Genomic DNA, 17,649 nt, shown 5'->3' with positions numbered 1-17,649 from the left:
ATTATTCTCAGATGGCCAGGGAAACAACTGTTTAAGTGATTGTCTTTATTTTGTTGTAAATGGCCCAGGATATGCTAAAATACAGCTTCTTTTCCCATATGTAAGTCTTGTATTATTTGATGTTGCTTTTGTTAGTGCCCCTTGCTTTTCTTTTGAACTATCACACATTATTAAAATCAAATCATAAATCATTCAAGGTATTTGGGAAGTTTTCTGAGAAAATTTATACAACATAGGAATATAATATTAAGGCATCTACCTCCCTGCGATCCTGCTATAATTGAAGCACAATTGCTACTCACATTTTGTCTTTTAAAATAAGAAAAGGAAAAAAATCAAGCAATAAAAATGATAGAACAAAATAAATACAAACTCAAGATTAAGAATCTCATATCTTACCATGTTCCTGTTTAAACTATGGGGCATGTTTGTAGCATTAGTCAGGACTTCATTCCTGCGTGGTTTTGTTTGTTGTTCACCAAATCACATAACTTGAGTGTTGTTTCAGGTATTCTCTTATGGCCTTACATTCTCAAACCCAAATTCACACCTGTGACTCTCAACAAATGGTCTTAGCATCCAAGACCACCCGGTTTCCTTCGGTTTCCCTTTTTGAGGCAAGCTCTGTGTTTGGAATCTCACTCCTCCAGAATCTTACTTGCTTTCTTCATCATGCATTATTTTTAAATTAAATACTCTTATTGGAGGCTGTTCTATCTCTTATCACAATCCATATATTCATCCAGTGTGTCAAGCCCATTTGCACATATGCTGCCATCATTTTTAAAGCATTTTCTTTTTACTGGAGCCCTTGATATCAGCTCCTCATTTCCCCCCTCACCCCCCACGTCCACGCTCCGTCATGAGCCCTTGATAAGTTATAGCTTATTATTTTCATATCTTGCATCTTCCACTGTCACCCTTCATCCACTTTTCTGTTGTTCATCCCCCTGGGAGGGGGTGTTATATGTTGACCCTTGTGATTGGTTCCCCCTTTCTCCCCCACTTTCCCCTTATCCTCCTGGTATCTCTATTCTCATTGTTGGCCCTGAAAGGTTTATCTATCCTGGATTCCCTGTGTTGCTGGCTTTTATCTGTAGCAGTGTGCATGCTCTGGTCTAATCTGATTTTTTAGGTAGAATTGAGGTCATGATAGTGGAGGGAAGGAAGCAATAAAGAACTAGAGGAAAGCTGTGTGTTTCATCAGTGCTTTACTGCACCCTGACTGGCTCATCTCTTCCATGTGACCCCTCTGTTAGGGGATGTCCAATTGTCTACAGATGGGCTTTGGGTCTCCACTCCATGCACCCTCCCCCCCACCACTTTCACATTGGGTAAGATTTCATTCTGGGTCTTAGATGCCTGATACCTGATCCCATGGACACCTGGTGATCACACAGGCTGGTGTGCTTCTTCCATGTGGACTTTGTTGCTTCTCAGCTAGATGGTCGCTTGTTTATGATGCAGTTTTAAAAAGGGACTTTTTTCCTGTACAGAAATGCTCCTGTCTTCCCAATAGAGAAGCAAAAAATAAAACAAGGAAGTATCATTGATAAATAAACCACATAATAAGAATACCCAAAAAATCATCAAGCACTATGTTGTGTGTAGCTGGGGAGAAAAACACATAGAAACAACCAAGAAGTAATTGACCAAATGGCATAGTGGTTACGCTTTGCACTGCTAACTACAAGTTCAGCAGTTCAAAATCACCAGGTGCTGTGCAGGAGAGATGGGCCTTTCTATTCCCTTAAAGAGTTATAGTCTTGGAAACGTATAGGAGCAGTTTTGCCCTGCCCTGTAGGGTTGCTATGAGTCAGCCTCAACTTGATGGCATTGGCTTTTTCAGTTTTATTTTGGCACCCATAAGGGAACCTTATATGGGTATTGGAAACTTACTCCTTCTAATTGGATGGGTCAGTTGGAATTGTCTCAGCTGAAGTAAGGCTGCTATGGTTGGTCATGCTTTTTAAATATACACCAGAAAAATGGAACAACCTCCATTAATCAATCACCCAGTTTTAACAATTACCAATTCATGATCTACCTTGTTTTATTTATAAAGTCCTATTCTCAGAATTTTAAAACAAATCTAAGGAATTACACTCCTTTATCTGAAAATACTTCAGTATATATCTATAAGAGAAAGGGGCTAAATTTTGCATAACCAAATACTATCATCACATCTTATATATTTATATTTTTTCTTAATAACAAATATCTAGTCACTGTTCACATTTTCTCAATTGTCTACTATATATTTTTTTGTGTTTGAATCAGAAACTGTCTATATATTATCATTAGTTAATGTATCTGTGAAGTTTCTTCTAATCTATGGGATCCCCCACACACAAACACACATACACCTTGCATTCATTATTGATTGATACATAACAAATTATCCCAACCCATATTGCCTTACAGTGGCAAATTATTATTATTTCAGTGTTTCCTGTGGGCCAGAAATTTGGGAGCAAATTCTATTGATCAGTCTATGGCCATACCACCCTGATCACACCTGATCTTGTCTGCTATTCGATTGACCATACAAACCAATCCAGAGACCATGTGGCAGTGGACTATATCACTACATGAACACCAACTGGTAGGGATGATTTTCCAGGAATATCTTGGAGTTTAGTTACTACACCACTTCCCCCCCCCCCTTGTAAGTTTATGTTGTTGACTCCACAAGGCCCTATGTCTGACAGTGTCTTTTAGCATGCCTCTTTACTCCCTTCCCTCATATTTCATACATTTTGGCAAGGAGTTGTTTTATCATGCTATGAAGTAGCAACAAGCAAGTCTATCAGTACGGTGTTTCCTATAGCGTGTGCTTACTTCCTGTGTCTGTGTCACCTTTGGTGAGTCTCACACCATTTCAATTTTTTTCATGATGCTAATTGCACACTGAATAGACTATAGTACAGTGTAAATATAGTTTTGGTTTAACTCTACCACAAAGTTGAACTGTCAGAGGCAGATGATGAAGCTATTTTGTTCTCTAAGAGTTTATTAACATATATGTATTAAAATCTTTGCTAATTTAATTTGTGAAACATAAAATTCATTTGCATTACTCATGTTCACCATGTTGTCCAACTATCACCTCTATTCGGTTTTAAATTTTTTCATCCCCCTTAATAGAAACTTAATACCTCATAAGTAATAACCTCTCCCAAAGCCCCTTCCACTTGCCCCTCCAAAACTCCAAGACCAAACTCACTGCCATCGAGTCAATGCTGACTCATATTGACCCCCCCCAACCCCCCACCCCCCGTGGGTTTCTGACACTGTAACTTTATACAGGAGTAGACAGCCCAGTCTTTCTTGCGAGGACATGCTGGTGGTATTAAGTTGCTGACTCTACAGATTGCAGCTCAAGAAGTAACCACTATCCCACCAGGGCTCCTTCCACTTGCCCCTAGTAACCGCTAATAAACTGTAGTCTAGGCATTTGCCTATTCCACATATTTTATATATGTGGAGGTCATATATCTTTTTATGACCGACTTTATAATGTTTTACAGGCTCATTCATGTCATTTTATGGATGAATAATATTCTACTGTATGGATATATTACGTTGTTTGTTCATTTATTCATCTGTTGATGCTAGTTGGGTGGTTTCTACCTTTTGGCTATTGTGAATAGTGCTTCAGTGACCATCCTTGCTCAAGTATTTGGGATAGATCCATTGGAATGGAATTGTTGAGTCATATGGTAATTCTGTGTTTCAATTTCGAGGAACTTTTACACTGTTTAGTTAGCTCACCAGCCTCGGGAGGTCAACTAGTGTGAGCATAACTGAGTGGGATTATGTTGAAGCTAAGTAGAAAGAAAGGAGCATTCAGCAAGTGATCAGGAGATTTGGAGTAATTTTACAACTTTACTATTAACTGGCTTATATGAGGGGGCTTCAAAACGTTTGTGAAAAGAGTCCATTATCTTTCTATTTTCCTACAAACTTTCTGAAGCTCCTTTGTATGGCCTTGAACAGATCACTTAGCTTATGGCTCTCAGTTCATTTATTTGTGAATTGAGAGAGCTACATCAGTGTATCCCTTCTAACTCTGGAATTTATGACATGAAGACCCTAGATTCTAACTACAGAAGGAAGAAGTCAATTGAATGAAATGCCAAGCAGAGGAAAGTAATGAGAAAGCCAAAAGATGTTGGAAAGCAGGTTCAATAAAAATCAAGGTAGATGAGTGTATTCATGCTAGTCAGGCTCTATCTTTTTTTTTTTTTTAATTTTATTAGGGGCTCATACAACTGTTATCCCAATCCATACACACATCAATTGTGTAAAGCGTATTTGTACATCGTTTCTCAAAACATTTTCTCTCCATTTAAACCCCCGACATTAGGTCCTCATTTTCCCCCTCCCTCCCCGCTCCCCCCTCCCACATGAGCCCTTGATAGTTTATAAATGGGTATTTTGTCATGTCTTGCCCTGTCCAACGTCTCCCTTCATCCACTTTTTGGTTGTCTGTCCCCCAGGGAGGAGGTCACACACAGTTCCATGTAATCGGTTCCCTCTTTCCTACCCATTCTCCCTTTACCCGGGATCAGGTGTAAGGCATCATCAGAACAAAAAATCTTACCATAGTGAATGATGGGGGGAGTGTGGAGTGGAGATCCAAAGCCCATTAGTAGGCCACTGGAGATCCCCTTGCAGAGGGGTCTCGGGGAGGAGATGAGCCAGTCAGGGTGTGATGCGATGTAACAATGATGAGAAATACAACCTTCCTCTAGTTCCTAAAGGTTTCCTCCCCGCTCCCACTACCGTGACTCGAATTCTATCTTGCAAGACTGGCTAGACCAGAGGAGGTACACTGGTACAGATAGGAACTGAAAATACAGGGAATCCAGGATGGATGAGCCCTATAGGACCAGTGGTGTGAGTGGCAAAACAGGCTCTATCTTTTAGCCTTTTCTATTTGTGTGTTCCAAAATAAAATTTGTTAAAACTCAAAAAAGTGTGTACGAGTTATTTATTTTAGTTCGATGGGTTTAAAACATTCGTTAACACATCAAAAATAAACACGTGTAGAGAGTTCTTTTTCTGCTTTTAAGCAAAAGATAACAAAAGAGTATTTTATTTCTCCCTGTGCCCATAACATCACAATTTGGAGTAGCTAACTAGGTTGCTTGAACATGCTGTTACAGAACTGGTTAATCCATAATTCAGCAGGTTCTTGGCTTCCAAGATACCTTATTGACAAGCCTGAAGAAAGTGGATGGAACTAATTAGCACTCAGCATTATGAAACAGGAAGAATTAACTAAAGCAGCTTCAATATTAAACTCAGACCCCTATGAAGATATTCCCTTTAGTTATGGGGATTTTTAAGTGATGGACAGGCTAAACCGAAACTCATAATCCTATTACAGTCTCCTACACCCAACTAATAAGCTTCAAGAGCTGTTTCCTTAGCATTTGGGATATTGTCATCTTCCTCCAGGCTTTTCTGTATATAGCTTATAAATTCTTTACTGTTCCCACTAAATACTTTGTTAGTTAAAATAGCATAAAAGAAAGTATATAAGTATATATACATATTGATGCATTTTGACTATAATAATACCCTTGGCCTGTAGGGAACTTCAAATTATTAATAATTTCAGAGGGAAGCTTTTTAAGAAAAAAGCTCCAGGCTTAGCTGTAATGAAGCATTTGAAAAGGAGGAGGGGGTATGTTTGTGTGCATAATGAAAATATTGAACCTGTTGGGATGTTATGAACCATGGCGTACTAATAAATGATCTTTCCATTTCTGTGTTCCAGCAGACATCTTTGTACCCCTAATGCACCCAAGCAAAATGCCTTTAGCTCGCATTTCCTTTTAAAAGTTTCCATCTCCTGACATTTGCCACTGGGGGTGGGGTTGCAGCAGGGTGAACCTGATGGAGAGAGGAGGACAATACTAAGAAGCAGACGAAGTTGGTGGCTTAGAATAATGAGTCCATTTTCAGCTGAGCTGTTTGGTTCATATGAATTAATTAACCCCTTACAAACATTTGTCTGACCATCCTAATTCTCATTCAGTTCAATGAGTTCTATAATTATCATTTAACTAAATAGCACTCCAAACTGTTTATAACCTGACATTAAGGAAGCTTTGTAGAATTCTTTTCCTATAAACCAGCCGAAGTTGTTTACAGTTTGCTGTAGTCTTATTTTCTTCTGGTTTGTGCTCAGGTTGCTGTTTGCCTACTTTAAGAAATATTTTTATGGTGCTAATTATAGAATCTGCTCTAGAATTTGGTTAGCTTTTCAAGGGTGAAAGACCTCAGTAAAGCACATTTTCCCATTTTAATTGGTAGAATTTAGGCTTAAGCTGTTATCTATCATGTTAAACAAAATGAATCCAATGATACTAAATGGATATAGAATGATTAATTACTCATTCTTAAGACCTGTGTCTTTTAGTTCCTGGTGATAAGATAGTGATAAAGCACATTTACCCAGAAGAGAGAAATGAGAGCGCATTGGAGCTGCTGGAAAACAGTGTGAAAACACTAGAAAAATAGGTTTGAGATGGGAAACATATGGGATATCCCCTGCCTTCTCATCTCTGCATATGTAATTACTTTTAATTTTCATACTAAAAGTTAAAGTAATATTAATAACCATTTTACTTAATTAAGCCTCATTTGATTGCAAGGAACAAAAAGCTATTTAAACCAAGTGTTTATTAAAGAGAGACAGAAAGACTCAAGGGAATTCTGGGCAGGAAACACTGTACAACTAAACCTGGAAATGGGAATCTTTGTCCTGCATGTCAGGGCTCCTTAACCTAGTGGAAGGAGGGAGCATGTGTGTCCCCTGATCTGTCTCCCCTTTCTGTCCACCCCTCCACCACCCCAAATGATGTTGGGCCCCAATTCCTCAGTTTCTGAGAGAGAATTATCTATCATATTTTTGTGTGGTTTTGTGTTATTTGGGGGTTTGCGGTACCAAATCCTAATCTCTGACCATACTTCTGGTCCTTCCCTGGTTCAATCACTTAATACTCTCTGTGTCACATGGCAACTAATTTATTGCTCACAAAAATCCTATGAGGTTAAGTTTGATGTTATTATTTTACCCACCTTTATGTAAAGGACAACTGAGGCAAGGAGGGGTGAAGTAATGTTTTTAAGATGATCAAATTCGGCAGTGTGACTCCAAGGTGTGTGCTTTGTGAAAATTAGCACATTTCTCAGCTAAGGGCTGTCTGCTGAGCTAGGGAATCTGGGTTCTGGTCCTTGACCCGTCAGTGGCTTGGAGCGAATCATTTCTTCTCCGGGGACATTCAGCCAATACAGTGAACAGTTTAAAGGCTGTCTATTTTTGTGTGTGTCCTTGAAAAGCAAAAGAAAAGGAAGCCCATCAATACAATGTCTCGGTTTCGTGGAATAGAAATCTTAGGCTGCTAACAGGAAGGTCAACAGTTGAAAACCACCAGGCACTCCTCCCCAGAGAGGTGAGGCTTTTTACTCCCCTAAAGAGCTACCCGCCTCACAAATCCACAGGGTCACCATGAGCCAGAATGGCTCAATGGCAGTGAACCTTTTTGTTTATTTTAAAGTTAGTTTGCAGGAAGGATGGTTTTTGAAGGATAAGATAGACAATGCTTTGAACACACAAGGACGGAGAATCCAAACTGAAAAGCTAGCAATATCCATTTTATGTCCTTCCAGGGGGGGGATGGTCTCACCCTGTCTCACTTCTGATTTCCTCTCCTCTACTTTGGCACGGTGGCCACAGCTGTGATAAAAATACACTTATTTCTAGTGCCTACTTTTATGTGACATTGTTCACTCTAGTCCAAATTATGAAGAGAAAATATGGCTGCCCCAGCCTCACCTGTGAATATGCTGCCCTTGTGTCAAGTGGTCAACCTGTTTCCAATTAGCCAGGGCAGGAATAAGATCACATGGTATAGAGGGGGTTCGAGCTTCTCTGTGGACTCTCTGTAAGAGAAGAGTCTCTGAGAGAGCGCCATAGAAAGAGTAGGTAAATGAACTGGCATATTTACTGCATCTGTAATCCAAGAACTCTAAAACTATTTAAAAATATATTGTATGTTTCCCCCTAGACCATCTTTAGGTCTCTCTAGGTAATATTTAACTCTAAATAGTGTATACCAGATACCACATTAGCACTATGTGAGGTGCTGGACCTCCATTTCCTTATCCATAAAATAGATGATATTATCCAGCTTTAGAATTCTGTGATTGAGAATATGCACAACTAACATGTGCATGCATACATTAACATTTATGCATTTTTAAATATTTTACTGAGTACATTCTGTTGCTTTTACTACCAAACCGAGCATAATGTGTTTATCCAAATAATGTTCTTCTTGAATTTGAGGTAGATATGAAATTCCATATCTATTTGTTGTAGGGACACCTTGTTTTAAATCAAAAATAAGTATTACACAGTTTAATTAATTTGGTATAGCGCAGATATACTGACTGCGTGTGCTGGTTGTTAGGCAGGCATTTCTGCTGACAAGTAGAGAAGCATTGGATTCAATGTACATTATTTGATTTGCGAAAAATCATTTATAACTCGGCTTTACTTAACGTATCATACAATTCAGTAGTTCAATCCCATCATGAAAGATTATGCAGTCATGACCACAGTCAACTTTGGAACCTTTTCTTCAGTCTTGTCCCCATTTATGTGGACTCCCCGTTTCCCCTACCCCCTGTGAACCTGTTGATATGTGTTTCTCTCTCTCTCTCTCTTTTCCTGTGGATGAAATATCTTCATTTCTGTGGTTACCTTAGTAGTAGTAGTAGTAGTCGTTGTCGTCGTCGTTGTCGTCGTCGTCTGGCTAGAATAGTCATTCAGATTTCTAAGATGAATGGAAAATTAATTTGATCCTGAATGTAGAATTTTTATAAGCAGTATCTTTTAATGAGCACACCCTTTATCTCTAACTTGAAGCAATATTTCCCTTATTTTGAGAACTGACACGAAAAGTCCCTCATAGAAATGGTTTCAGAAATTTGAAATGTTAATCACTAAAGCTATGTGCTAAATAAAGCTCTGCCCATGATCTCCATTTAATTGCAAAGTAGGTTATTTAGAATTTCAAGAACATTACTTACAGTTAGACTGATTTTTTTATGTTTGTGTTGCATAAATATTTGAAATAAATGCTCAGCGTCTTTTCTCTTTCTAATAGACTAGTCTACTAATTTCTATACTTTTCCTTTAGGGTTATATTTTAATGCCCAAATACACAGTGTGAACAAGGGATCCTTCTCATTTTGACCTAGAGAGTCTTTTACACTATACATATTTTTATTATACTCCCAATTCTGACTCATTTGTACCCCAGCCTAATGTCTCATTTTTCTCAGTTGTACATTTTATAAACAAAAGAAGACACCAAAGCTGACTGTCACTGAGTTGATTCCAATTCATAGCAACCCTATAGGACCAAAGAGAATTAATTGCTCCCTGTGGTAAATCCCAAGTGCGTAACCTACTATGCCACTGGGTTCCTTTTAGGGAAGACACAGAACAATAAAACAACCAAAAGATGAACAGTAGAATTTTGGAAAATTTTAAATAACTAAAATACATTCCCTGTTCTATGGAGAAATGAAGAGGTACTTGGGATAATCACTTGTGTCTCTATGGGGGTTTCATATACTATAGTTTCCCCCCTTTAGGAAATCTGAGCAAGGACCATGTATGTTCTATGGGGACCCACAGCTAGATGCTTGAATCTCAACCTGGAACACTATGATTTTAGCTGATTTACAGAGGGACTATAAAAGCTGAAAAGTCAGTTTGACAACAATCCTACTGGGATTGGCCTTCAGCAAATGTTTGCAGTGGTATTCGGAGGCCATGCCACTTTAGTCAGATAGCTAGGATTTAGGAGATGATGCCTAGAGTAAAACTTGAGTTCACTGCTTATCGGAAAATGTGTGAACACTCTCGGGCCGAAAGTTCATTAGGCCACTCTGTACAAGCTGTCAATCAGACCAAGCTGGCATGGAAGAGAGAGAGAGAGAAGCAAAATTTGTCCACTTTATATACCGTTGTCCTCCTATTGTCCACATCACCAGTAGTTAATTCAGGGTAATTTGTGCCAGAAAATAACATACAAAGCCATCACAATGTCCTGCATATTAGCTTCTTGCCACCACATGGCTGCTGCTGTCTACTTCTTAATCATGGTGGTCACCCAGGGAGCAGAATGGTTTTTCAAGTACACAAGAAAATAGGAGGGATTAGGCACATGTCCTTTTCATAAGCCTTTGTGTGACTACAATGACGTAAACATATGAGTTCATTTACCGTGCCAACCTGGCTGATAAACACATGTGGGGTTAATTGAAGGGCAGAGGGATAAATGGCTCAGTGAGCCTCGCCTTTCTAGTTCTTGGGTCTCCTGTTTTGTGATGCTCGGACCAGGGTGCAGCTTCCTTAGCAGTTCTCTGCTTCAGCTTGCAAGGCTCACTTCCTGCAAGACATAACCAAGGAAAAGCCACATGGACCTACCCTGATGCAGCCCTGGGTGCTGGAGCACCCGTGTGGAGACCCCTGCCAGAGCTGAGATGCTTACATATTCACTGACTTGGCTTTCCTCCTACAGTCCACATCATTGCGTCTGTTTTGTGAAATGGAGGAGGACTTTGTGGATTGGTGTCAGACATATGGGTTAATGTTGGACTTGTGGGCTTGAGAAGCACTGGGTTGGGATGTTTTCTTGATGCACACTTAACCTTTATATACAACTCTCTCTTATACATGCGTTTCTGTGGATTTGTTTCTCTAAAGTACCCAGACTAACACAAAATAGAAAGTACCCAACTGTTTCATGATCATAATTGATCGCCAGAAACAACTGTGTGAGTCTTCATCTGGCTAGTAGCTTTTACCACACATTCCCCATCCCTCATAGTCAAATAAAATATGAATAAATTATTTCTTTTCTTTATTTTTTCAGCAGATAAATTCATTTTGAGCCTTTTTGTTTACAACTCAGGGTAAAGGAAGATCGGTTCCCTTTAGCTAATATTTCACAGTTACAGTAAAATACTTTCAATTTTGAGGATAAGGGATTACATTTATCTAAAGTCAAGGACTGAGTAAACAGGTTTTAACTTCTTACCAGCTGTGTCCCCCCCTTAAACATAATAGTAACCAGCTCTTTGTTCCGTTAAGTGTCTTCAAGGTGAGGTAATATCCTTGTTGCCCTTTTCTTTAGACTTGAACTGCTGCCATTTCAATCAATCACCCCTAATTCTACTTCCGAAGTAAGGTTTTCATTTGGTGGAATTAGGCAGCAGGCTGTCCTTTCTTTCCATAAGCCTATTCTGGGCCATTCTGTAATTGCACCTGCGCTCTCTTACTCACAGTCAAGAGTGCTTCATCTTCTCAAATAACTTTGCCAACGCCAACTGTAAATCCTAAAGATTTGGCATTTTTCTTCTTGGTACGTGTTTGAATGATAGTATCAAAAACAGTCTCATCATGTAGTGTTCCTCTAGTGTAGTGGTTCTCAACATTCCTACAGCAGCGACCCTTTCATACAGTTCCTCATGTTGTGGTGACCCCCCCAACCATATTGTTATTTTCATTGCTACTTCATCAGTGTCATTTTGCTACTGTTATGAATTATAATGTAAATATATGATATACAGGATGTATTTTCATTGTTACAAATTGAACATAATTAATGCATAGTGATTCATCACTAAAACAATACGTAATTATATATTGTGAAATATTTATTTCTACTTACAGATAAATGAAATTTTGTCTTGAAGCATGGTGTAGCACCTATCTGTAGGTGTATCTGCATGTTGGTAGACCCTCTTGGAGATGGATAGAGGAGTGGTGTCTCGGTTCCTAAGACCATCGGAAATATGTGTTCTCTGTTTGGTCTTAGGCGACCCCTGTGAAAGGGTCATTCAACCCCCAAAGGGATTGCGACTCACAGGTTGAGAACTGCTGCTCTAGACCAACAATGAACAAACTTAACCTTTGTGGGGAAAGCTGGTTTTATCTCCCTGTTTAAGAAAAAGTTTTATATATGGTGGTGGAACCTCTTCCGGAGTCTCTTCCGACTTGTTTTCTTTGGGGTTCTCATCAGTAACCTTCACATTTTTCACCTGCTCAGTACCTCTGAAGTGCTTAGTTTCAAAAAGGTGGTTATAGGCTGTAATCAAATGGTCTCGGTTAGCTGTCTTAGATACGTTTTAAATAATGCCTAATAGTTTATGTTCTTCAAGAAACAAGTGTGAACTGTGACCCTACAGAAACTTGAACATGTCCTTCTTAGGCAGCTACTCCATAGTCCATACTCACTATGGAATGCTCACGGCCATCTTCTTCCATATTGCTGTGTATTATTTTATATTTAGCATGCCTGTTTTACTTAAAGGAATCTTGTTGGGGTTGGGCTGCTTCACAAGGTCGGTGGTTCAAACCCACCAGCCGCTCCAAGGGAGAAAGATAGAGGTACCTGCTCCCATAAAGATTTAGTGTTTAAGAATCCCTGGATAGAATCACTATGGGTCAGAACCAACTGAAGGCAGTGGGTAGTCTGATTTTTTAAGTTCATCTTGTTCTGGTTGAGTATGAATAGAATATCTCATATCCCTCTAGTTTGGGTTTTTAAATGATTATTACTTGTCAAGGACACTAAGGCAGTTTGAATATGTACAGTGTATCAGGTTTTATGAAAACAGTTATTGAGCATGGCCATGTTAATTAATATCTAGTAACCATTCTGGTCATGATACTGAGATTATATCTGTATGACAAATCACTAGAGCAAAACACTTGCAATCTGTTACTTATACCTGCTGTGAGTTGAAATATATTGACTGCATATATGGCTTCCCTCATCAAACGTGGATGAAAGTCCCATAGATTGGCTGAAATCAACCGTTCAACAAAGAAAAGTCAAGTTACTTATGGTGTGCAGGCCCTCATTATTAGTATCCTCTATATAATAGGGCAAATATATAATTGAAGGAAATTCTACAGTTGCTTAGCTCTTTTTAAAACTGGCACCCAGTTAAACTAAGTTGATCTTTGAACCTACATGTATTTCTAATACATAGAACAACCCACTTCTTAAAACAATTCCTTTCCCAAAATGGAAATTCACAAAATCTGTTCCATTAAACATAAGTTGATTTTATTTTCAGGTGGCATCCATTAGGACAAACACCATGAAAAGGCCACTGACAAAAATGTTGATTTCTTGGCTAACACCGGGAAGAAAAATAAACTTATGTTTAATGGAATAGACTGTCTAAATCCCTGTTTAGAGAAAAATGTACATTCATGAATATGTAGTCCTTGCTGGATTCCATAGATTGTAATAGTGAAGGACATCCATATCATAGAAAGTAGCAGCTATTCATTAACTTATTACTTTGCAGAGAAAGAAGCAAAAATGCAGCTCGAGATGGGATGTTGGCATTAGCCAGTCTACTCTTCTATTGCAGCGATTCTCAACCTGTGGGTCGCGACCCCTTTGGGGGGTCCAATGACACTTTCACAGGGGTTGCCTGATTCATAACAGTAGCAAAATTACAGTTATGAAGTAGCAATGAAAACAATTTTATGGTTGGGGGATCACCACAACATGAGGAACTACATTCAAGTGTCATGGCATTAGGAAGGTTGAGAACCACTACTCTATTGTGTGAAACTTCATCATGACCTGCATGATAACCAATGAAACAAAAGTGTGATTTGTGTCTTAGATGTAGTCTAATATTTTGAAATTCTTATTTTAACTTATATCAGCAAAACCTTGTGGAAATATCATAAATTAACTCTTTTGTTTTCTCTTATTTAGTGTTCTGGTTCCAAATGTCTCTCCATTAATTTTCTGCTGCAGCAAATCACCTCAGCCTAACAAGGGCTAACCTACCTATGGTTTTTTATATAAATGACCTGAGTGCTGTTCTAATTAGGATTGAGTGATTGCATGATTTTTAAGATAATGAAGTCACAAAAATTTTCCCTGGAAACAAGATATGGCATCCCTCAATCCCTTTTGTTTCTACTTAAGTTTTTTATTGATGAAATATAAACTTCATGCCCCTTAATACTGATTCAATGACAGACAAAGTAGACTTGGAGAGAAAACAGATATGCAGGAAATCCTGCAAAAGCCAGAACCTGTGTAAGGCAGAAACCTGTCAGAGAAGGACAACTCAAATAGCTTCTACTAGTAAAGAGTGATGGAAAAATGGTTGGATTAAGTGCAATATAGTTGAGAAGAATTATGGAGAGCTGAATGACAGTCAAACATGATTGTGGGACAGGAGGAAAGTAAAAGGAATAGAGGAAAGAATTAGGAAGTAAAAGACATTTATAGTGGTATAAATATAGGCATATGTAGATATATTAGCCTAGCAGAAGGACATTGAGCTTCTACTCAAGCCTTCCTTCTACACAGGAACTCTTTGTTCTAATAACCTGGCATTCTGTGATGCTCACCTTTCCAAAATGATCGCTGAAGACAAAATGGGTGCATAAGTAAATTTGGTGAAGAAAGCTGATAGTGCTCAGCTATTAGAAGATGTAGTGTCTGAGGTCTTAAAGGCTTGAAGTTAAACAAGCAGCCATCTAGCAGGAAAAAAAACAAAGCAAAAATGGAACAAGGACACCAGCCTGTGTGATGGTGAGGTGTTGTTGGGATTAGGTATCAGGCAACAAAAAAGACAAAAGGAACAATCATATTGAGGTGAACGAGGAGGTTTGGAGCAGATACCCAGGGCTCATCTGTAGACAATTGTACATCCCTTCACAGAAGGGTCACAATGAAGGAACGAGTCAGTCAGAATGCAGTATAACACCAACAAAACACACAACATCCCTCCAGTTCTTTAGTGCTCCAACCCCCATCCCCACTATCATGACCTCAGTTTTACCTTACAAATCCGGCTAGACTGGAGCATGTACACTGAAAAAGGTAAACCCCTCAGGAACAGTAATTGTCAGATATGAAAATAACAATAATTTATAATTTATCTAGGGTTGGAGGGTGGGGGAGAGAGGGGAAGAAAGAGGAGCTGATAACAACGGCTCAAGTAGAACGAAAATGCTTTGAAAATGATGATGAAAATATATGTACAAATGTGATTGATACAATTGCTATCATTCTCTCTGTTTATTCTTTCATTTTTATACACTAAACTGGAGCCGAAGTGACCTTTTTTTTTTCAGGATTATTGCCAAAGGTTTTATTCTTTTCTTTTTCAATTTTTCACCCACCCATGCTATACAGTAAGATCAGAGAAAAGCAGAACTTATGTAAGGTAAAACCCTGTTATAGAAGGATAACTCAAGTGTTTTCCACAAGAGGGAGCCATAGAAAGTGGTAAACTGTGCCCTGGCTGAGGCGGAAGACTTTTAAGACCCAGAAAAAGAAAAGCAGGCCCATTGACTTCCAACTCTCACAGGTTTCCAACTCAAACACACACTATCCAGTGATACTCCAAACTCAAACTTTCAACTACCGGAACAGCAAAGTTAGCTAAACATCTGCTCTGTGTTTATTTGTTCGCTCCATAATTAAACTGAAAATCCGACTTGAAAAAAACCTATATGGCCAAGAGTGAGTAACTGTGGACACAAAGGGGTGATGCTTCAGTCTAGCACTGCTCTTGCTCAGAGCACACAGAGTGCTTGTGTTTGTGCATGCAAGCATTCAGCATTGTACTTTATTTGCATAAAATATCGTAACCCTGGCTCAAAAGATATCAGCAGTAAAGCTAAGAGGAAAACTGTGAGAACCACAATAGAGTTTAAAAAAAGAGAGAAATATGGATCAGATCATCAATTGTTGGATTTGTCTAAGTCGAAATTATCAGTATTTTTGAAACAACAAAAAATATGATTTAAAAAGCTAATACAGCAAACCATGTGAATCATTAACCAGGAAACAAAGAAGCCCAGACTATGGAAGAGGTTGAAAATGTACTATTAATTTGGATAAATCAGAAACAACTCGGTGGCGATAGTATATCCGAGACCTAGAGAGCGATAAGCAAGAAGGTTAATAGCCTCCCTCCATAGAGATTAAAAGTCCTGCAAAATTTAATTTATAAGTGTCATTTTGGGGCCTCAAAACCAATTTAGGTGGTTCTCCATTATTTCTTATGGGAAAAATATGTACAGATCTCAAACTTTTTGGTGTTCAAACACAAATTTGGAATGAATAGATTTTGACAACTGAGGTATATGTAATATATCATTTCAGTATATTTCATTTTAAGCAACACTATTTATTTATTCAGAATTATCATTGGTGCCAGGGATCTCACTCGGTTTAAAGGTGATGTAGGAATATGTAGGAAGAGACACATCTGGCAGAAACTGGACAATAAACAATGGACCTGGGAATATCACAGAAGGGCACAAGTACCCACATGTATTTGCTTTAAGCTTCAAGATCCCCTTTCTATAACCATTAAGCCCTTGAACAAATATTACTATAACTTATTACAATCATTACTGCCATATCTTATTATTTTGCTAACTTTTCATTTTAGTTTGGGTGAAAACATAGAAAGGAAATTAATTTTCTATTCAACAATTCACACACATTTTGTTTCATGCATTGGTTACAATCTCCTCAGTGAACAGCATCTTCCCATTTCTTATTTCCATTTCTCTTCCTCGTGTTTGTCCCATCCTGCTTTCTGAGCTTTGGGGGTAAATGCTACCCTTTTGGTCTTGAGTGGTTGATTTAACTGCGGAGGATGTTCCTCTCTGGTGTTTTTATCCACGTAACAGTCTTTCTGTGGTTAGGCATAAAGTTGAGCCCTGGGGAGTGGGTTCAGTTCCAGGCTTGAAGGCTCTCGAAGGACCTCAGTCTCAGAGGTTCAACCAGTCTCTGGCACGTAAGTTAGTCTAATTTTGTTTGTTTGTTTTGAATTTTGTTTACCTTTTTTTCTCCATCTCTGTCCAGAGCTGTTTATTTTTATCCTGATCAGAGCAGTTGGTAGTAGTAGATGGGCACTGTCTTGTTCTTCTGGTCTCAGGAGGCGGTGGTCTATGTGGTCCGTTAGTCCTTTAGCCTAATTACATCCTTGGTGGCTTGATTTTCTTTGCTCCAGATGACAAGAAACCACAGGATATGAGAAGGCTTCAACTTCTTTATGGAACAAGTCCATTTTCTTTTCAACTCTTTAAATCTTAATGAATTCACATTTTCAAAGACGTCATTACCTTGACCCACTAGAAATTGCCTGGATATCTTTGGCCAGTGATTGAGAATAGCTGGTACAGTACATAAATTGTCCCCTCTTTGCATGTGTGATGTTTATGCATTCAGGCTTGTGTACATGAATTTATATTTTGTACCTAACGCTCCCACCCTCATCATTAAGGTTTCCTATGCAGGATCTCAACCCTTCAGATATGATTAGTAGCATTTTGACTTCTTTGCCTATTGCCATTCTGCCATTGGGATGTTTGGGGCATCTTGTCAATTGTGTGCCTCAAAATAAAAGCTTGATATTTATCCTTAATCCATTCCAAAATCATTTATTAGGTAGTAGCACTGTTGCATGCATAGTTAATAGCAAATAAGGACTGAATATTTGGAGACAATGCAATGGAATAAAGATTTCAAGACTATTATTTATATATATATA

General features: G+C 38.6%; 1 protein-coding gene and 1 pseudogene across 2 annotated transcripts in view; one reads left to right on the top strand and one right to left on the bottom strand.

Annotated features, from left to right (window-relative positions):
* Positions 1–17,649, top strand: part of DIAPH2 (diaphanous related formin 2) — a 982,643-nt gene that overhangs the window by 828,934 nt on the left and 136,060 nt on the right. The window lies entirely within an intron of this gene.
* The window catches only part of LOC123521722, a 38,050-nt pseudogene continuing 31,647 nt past the window's right edge, over positions 11,247–17,649 (bottom strand).

Source organism: Echinops telfairi, unplaced genomic scaffold (genome assembly GCF_000313985.2).
Source record: "Echinops telfairi isolate 266 unplaced genomic scaffold, ASM31398v2 ScPeMD7_44;HRSCAF=162, whole genome shotgun sequence".
NCBI lineage: Eukaryota > Metazoa > Chordata > Mammalia > Afrosoricida > Tenrecidae > Echinops > Echinops telfairi.
The sequence above is the reverse complement of the archived record's forward strand: the minus strand, read 5'-3'. Positions and strand labels throughout refer to the sequence as shown.